The sequence below is a fragment of the Strix uralensis genome, chromosome 9 (genome assembly GCF_047716275.1).
Source record: "Strix uralensis isolate ZFMK-TIS-50842 chromosome 9, bStrUra1, whole genome shotgun sequence".
Lineage (NCBI taxonomy): Eukaryota > Metazoa > Chordata > Aves > Strigiformes > Strigidae > Strix > Strix uralensis.
The window spans coordinates 13,634,496-13,641,087 of record NC_133980.1 but is presented as its reverse complement, the minus strand read 5'-3'; positions in this window follow the sequence as shown (position 1 = coordinate 13,641,087).

Genomic DNA, 6,592 nt, shown 5'->3' with positions numbered 1-6,592 from the left:
CAAAGGCAATAAGAAGTTTATTATTCTTGCAATATATAACCCGCATAATTCCTATCATGACTTCATGAGGCAGTTTTGCTGCCAGAGATAACAATCTTTTGCCTTGATCCCAGGATCACTCTGTTCCTCAGAGGTCACACTGCAGAAGATGTCCTCAGCACATGCTTTGGGAGACAGTAGGTAGTGAACAAAAGTCCCAGGTCAAAAAGCCAGGGTCTGCAGGACTCTATGCTGCTTTAGCTTTTCTGCTCTCTGTTTTCTAATTCCATTCTTAAAAGCTGACAAGTGAGGATTTTCTTCTCTGCTGGATGCATGTCTTGATATGGTTATGCAGGTATGATACTTTCTTCTGAGTTTTCTGGCGTCCAAGTATCTATATAAGGCAAAAACACCCGTGATCTTCACTTCATGGTTTTCTGTGACAAGGGTAGAATTGTGTTTCCAACAGTTCTGACCCACAGGAACAGGGCACTGGCCATGCAGGTCCCATAAAGGATAATGACTTTCATTAGCCACATAGATGATATAGATCATGTTGATATGAGACAGGCACTGATAATATGTATCATCTTCCTATGCTTGTCTTGCACTGTGTTAATTAACCTGTGGCTGCACCAGTTTTCAAAAAAAAGGTATCCTAGCCAACTGTTTTTAGCAGTAGTTCAGAAAAAGTGGTGTGGTGAGCTCAGAAAAGGCCTGGAAAATCTGAGAGCGCCTTCCACAAACAGAATTAAGTTGTTAGAGTGGCAAGAGCAGAGTTTTACAGTAGTAGAGGATTAGCCAGGAAATGTATTATAGCCATATGGATCTCCCTGCCTTCTCATTCTGTCCTGAACCCAAATACAAGCCTCTTTCAGAGGATAAGCCCAGTTGGGGAGAACAGGGCCATTTTTTCTCATTTGCTTCATGGTTAAAGTGTGCTCAATACTAGCATGACAGAGGTGGAAATCAAAGAGCTCCCAGGATAATAGCAGGCCTGCAGTAACAGCCAGGGTGGTGTTTCTGAGCTTTTGTAATGGCAACATCATACTCTTCTTCTAGCTTAGCACATCAGATGTCCATGCATGTCAGCCCAAGGAGCAAACTCCACTAACAGATGAAGGCAGCATGTCCAGGTGCCAGTACTGCCTGTGCTTCACTCTATCTCTCCATAGCTGTTGCGGCAGCCCTGCCACAGTCTTGTTTATTTTCCACATGCCCAGCAATTTGTGTTGCTGTCCCAGCTCCGTTCACCTCCCTGTGTTCACCCTCCCTGCAGGGCAGGGCAGGCGAGTGACCCTTCCTGGAGCAGGATGCCAGTGCTTCCCTGACCGTGAGTCACTGGGGGACAGGAAGTGGTTTTACACCATCCATTTGCATCTAGCTCAGGGCTCACGAGCATCCTGGCCTTGGCAGCAGAGCAGGTCAGGATCCTCCAGTTTTCCCTGGTGTAAGACTGCTCCAGAGCATGCAACACGATGAAGATGGTCTGTGATTTTCACCTGACAGACAGGCAAATCCAATATCTGGCCTTTCTTTAGGTCCATGTCTCCAAACAGTCCCATGGAAACTGCTGAAGTTATTAGAAAGAATACAATATTCTTATTCAGTAGACTGGCAAGGTACATTTTTAATACTCTTTATTTAAAACAAGTCAGCATCTTTATGAAGCAAAGTCTGTAGCAGTTTCTCATCATACTCTGCTTTCCTAGCTTAGCACAACAGATGTCCCCTCAGCTTCAGAAAACAGCTCTCCCAAAATAACCTCCCAAGATGTCTTTGTATAGCCTAAAGCCTGGCTGACATGACTCAGTGTAGCTTTCAAATGGATCTGTAGGCTGTACTATATATGCTAACTGTAACTTATTCTCTTGGCTAACCTAACATTTACAGTACTTTGACACTACCAAAAGCATTAGAGTATCCTAATAATTATCAGAACTTGGCCCCATGTAGGGCTTTTAAACTGCATGGTATCAATGCACCATACCTTTGCTAATGTAACAGCCTTATCACGTTGTCTACACACACTCCCAGCTAAGAGACAAATGCACTATGGGTCGATTGCTTTTATTATTCATTAACACAAGGTGGTCTGTGCTCTCTGTTAAAGGTGAGTCATTATGTTACAGAGAGTGATAGAAACTAGCGCCACTCTTGGGAGGATCATAGCTGGTTTTCATCTGTCTACCTACAAAACCATTCTTGTGACAACAACCCAATGAGGTCACAGTCTCGTGAGCAGGGAAGGGTTGTGTCCTCCCTTCACTTCCACAGTGTCTAATATATAGTGTAGCAGAGAGCCTTGAGCAAGAGGGAAGCAGTGATGCTGCTCATTAATGCATGACATGTGGACCTAACTGCAGGCAAGCAAGTAGCCAGTGGTACAACTGTTGTGTTCAGGACAGGGGGCTTGTCTGGTGGGCACAGCTCAGGAGCCAGAGGTGATGGAGGGCTTTAGCAGGGGTTTCCCTAAGAGCTATTCTGCTGCCGTGGAAGAATCCATGGGCTTGTCTGACCAACTCTTCCCACTCCTCCCTCCTGGTTGTAATGCTCCATTTTTCTATACACCACTATTCCATGGCCTCTAAGTGTCTTTATCTCCAGAGCAGTGCTCCTCAGCCCTGAGATATGCACACACATGAATTACAGGGCAGTGCATGTCAGCTGGGATGTACCACCCCAGCCATGTTCATATGGTCACAAAACCCCAGGAGTTAGCTTGGAGTTAGCTTGTTAGCCCCAAGGAAAACAATAAGACTTCAGAGCAACCTGTGACTTTTCAAGCAGGCAATATATAGGATTAAAAGAAAATAGGAAAGCAAAGGCATTTTCTAATAGCTAAGATCTTAAAGGATTAGTAAGTAAAAACTCTGTGTGTATGGATACTATACACACAGGTATGATGCTTGCATACACTCCTTTAAAACAGCTTTTTCAATCAGTCCAATGCAATAAATAATAAAATAAGCATTTCAGTACAGTCTTTTCAGGCTCCCAAAGCACCATGCAACTTCTCTTCAGTACAATAAATTTTGTTTTATAGCTGCCTATGAAATCCCACACCTGAGAAACACATAATCTCAATGATGTATTACTAACCTCATTTTAGACCTGGGGAGACCGAGGCACTGACTAAGTACCTTAGATCAAGAGCGAGGAGTCACAGCCCCGCTCCTCTTTAACACCGGGGCAGCACTCTCTGCATGGGTGTGGTAAGATCCTTATCGGTGAAAACATGCGTGACCACTCGGGAACACACAGTGCCGTCGCTGCATACCAGCTTCACGCAGGCGTGTGTAGGCAGAGGAGCTGGGCAGTGGATTAGACACACCTTTTCTCGGCATGTCAGTAGTTCCAGTGAATAGCCCTCGTCCCCAAGCACCCCGGGGGCTGTTGATGCCCTGCCACATCCCGGCAGCGTCATCCTCATCCAAGCGTGTGTTTCCCAGCGTGAGCATGAACTTTCCCGTGCCCTGATGCAAAGGTGATTAAATGCGAGTGAAGTACAATGTCTATGCCTCTAACAGTGATCGTGCAGGAAGGGCAGGGAGAGCAGGGTGAATATTTAGCTCTTTCCACAGTACCAGAGAAAAGCAAAGGATGAAAGGTCCGGTGGTGGAAGGGGTTTGCACTGTGTCTGTGCTCTGGCAGCTGCTTTTCAGAAACTCGGCTCACCTTAGCCTAAGTGAGAGGGGCTGTCGTACGTGCGTTTCACCCTGCAGGCTCTCCTGGCTGAAATCCAGCCCCTCTTGTGACTCACTTCACAAGAAATATCCGCTTTAGACCTCTGTGCAACTCGCTCCTATTCACCAACCTGCTTATCGGAGAGCGATGAAAGACCCTCTAGGAGACTCATCGAGGAGAGGATAAAAGTAACTGCTGGGTTAGAAATGCACATTTTGGTAACAGAATGTTTGATCTGCTATAAAAGGCAATGAGGGCAAAAGATGAGGCTCAGAGAAAACAGTTGCTGCTGTGATTCATAGCCCATGAGCATGGGACAGTTTCGGGACCTGGATAGGTGAGTGGGGGTCAGGTTTGGGTATAGGATCTGCAAGGAGTTTCCCTGCAGAGCTCTGGGGATGTGACTCCCTTAAAATCAATGTCAGCCTATCTACCCGTCACCAATCCCTCACCACACACTCGCTGCTCCCTTCTGTTTAATACCCAGCATCCAAGCTGCACATCGAACACTGCCTGGGGCTGGCACAGTGACCCCCAGATCTGCCCCCCCACGAGGCGCTGTACCCATGGGCAGGGCTCTGTGCACAGCTGGGCTCCGGCAAGGGGGAGAAACCAACTGCAAACACACCAAGGACTCCCACAAGGCCACCCCCTTGCTCCAGCCCTCTCTATGCACAGGGAGGGCATGGGGCAGGGATGCCTCTGCCCTTGCCGCTGAGCAAACACTAGTGTGAGCAGAGCCCCTCATGGCTCACATACACCCCATCACCCTCTGCCGTCACCTTGCAGCCAAGCTGTGCGGGAGGCTGGAGGACAAAACCATGAAGGAAGAGGAGGGAGGAAGGGAAAGGACACCCTAATCCTTGATGGAAACTCCCTGAGGAATGGGGAGACATGTGCAGAGCTGCACTCCCAGCCCTGGGACAGGAGACAATAGTGGGTGGCTCCAGCCTCCGGTGCTCATCTCACCCAAGGCATTTATATAGGGAGTGTCTTCAGAGGCCTCCTCTCCTCTCTCCTGCCCTGTCCTCTCCCCCACATCCAAGTTTCTCTGTGCACTAGGAGAGGAGAGCACAGCATGTCCTTTCCTTCTTTCTCCTGTTCTGTCCCTATTCTGCCCTGGTGGTCCTGGTTCATGTAGGGCTTGGTTTCCCTTTCTGTTCTTTATGGAGATGTGCTGTTCATCATCTCCCAGAGGGGACCATCCTTTTGCCAGGTTCTGGCTTAGGCTTCATTCGCGCCTTCTTTGTCAACAGCACAGGGTGTGGGCTCACCCCAGTGCTCTCAAATCACCCATCAGCCAAGCCTCTGTGTACATCAGGCTTAAGGAAGAGTTTTCATGAGCAGAGAGACACAGCTGTGAGAGAAACACCTCCAGCCTCTGGCCTCCAGCCAGATAACTGGGGTTTTAAACTCCCTCTAGGCATTGAAATAATGACCAGTGTTGCCAATGTGCTCTCCCAGTCCTAACGATAAAGGGTGTGTTAGAAAGTTCAGGGGAGAAGCTCCTTCCTTCTTCCTCTGCACTGCACACACATGCATGCACAAGCTCTGCTTTCAGTGCAGATGGGTCTTGCACTTAGCAAAGGATTTTCAAGAGTTTCATTCCCACATAGGCACTAGAATAACTTTTTAAAGACTTCTTTAAGTGTTTGACCCTGCTCCCCAATGGAAAATCCAGCCATGTGTGCCACAGGAGCAGCTACTGAGTGCTTCAGAAATACCTGGCTCTGGTTTTGGTGTCTTAAAGGGGACTGAAGCATGTTGAATATCATCAGTAATTACAAATCCTATCCTACTGCTCCTCTCACTTTCGAGACAAATACTTGTTGGAGGATGGCTGTACAGGGGCAGCATATCCAAGAGGATGCTGAGCAATTGTTCACCAGATCTGGCCTGTCATAAGATTTTCTACAGCACAGTAATCTGTGTAACTTGAATTGTTCCAATATCCAAGTACATCCAAAAATGTTAGGTCAAATAGATCCCCAGAGGAATTCCTAGCAGTATGTGCAAGGGACTGAGTTCAGCAATCCCAAAGGAGACCTGAAACCTCATCTCCTAGCCTTTATGTTGCCCCTGAACTACTCTGATCTACAAATCTTGCAGCAGTTTATGGCAGAACCTCTCTAGGAAGAACCCAGGATCACTTTATCTTCCCAGCACAGAGTATCTGACATGTCATAAGGGCTGAGGAAATGGATAGAGGTCATGGTCCAGGCACAAAAAGTGAGACATAGCCATATCCTGGGACAGAAATCTCTGAGCAATCTCTAAAATGCTGACTATGGCTTGGGCTTTTCCTTGACATAAAGGTTGCCCCAAAACCAGACTCACGGGTACTTGAGCTTGATGGCTTAGTTGTTCACTGGGTGAGCAACATAGGTGGTGGTAACTCTGACGTCACGGCAGTAACTCTGTCTTCAGTATTGGCTTAACAGCAGTTCCTGCAGAGGACTTCAGATCTAGTCATCAGGCATCCTCTCTTCTTCCTCCTTCTACCTGTTTGTTATATCATTCCAATGTCTCCTTCCTTTCTTCGAAAGAAAAAAATTTTTAAGTGGTGATCCTGAAGGTGATCAGATTCTTCACTTGCCAATCACAGGAAATTAATTCCACAACTAGGCCATCAAGCTCATACACTGATCACAACCACCACCCATCACTGAGTCCCTGGTAGAGACTTGGTGAGATATGGGTAGAAATGTGATTCCTGCTATAACTGGTCCCTGGAGGTTCAGGACCAAAGACCTTGCAGGCATCAGGAACACAGTGAGAGCAAACAGGATGGCTGGATGCCAGGTGTTAGATCTTCACTGAGCCCATTCCCTGGAGGACCTGGGAGATGTTTTCCTAATTACACTTAGAAAACTCTTACATGGATGGTACCAGGGATGAATTTTATCTTCTCAGAACCTTGTTACAC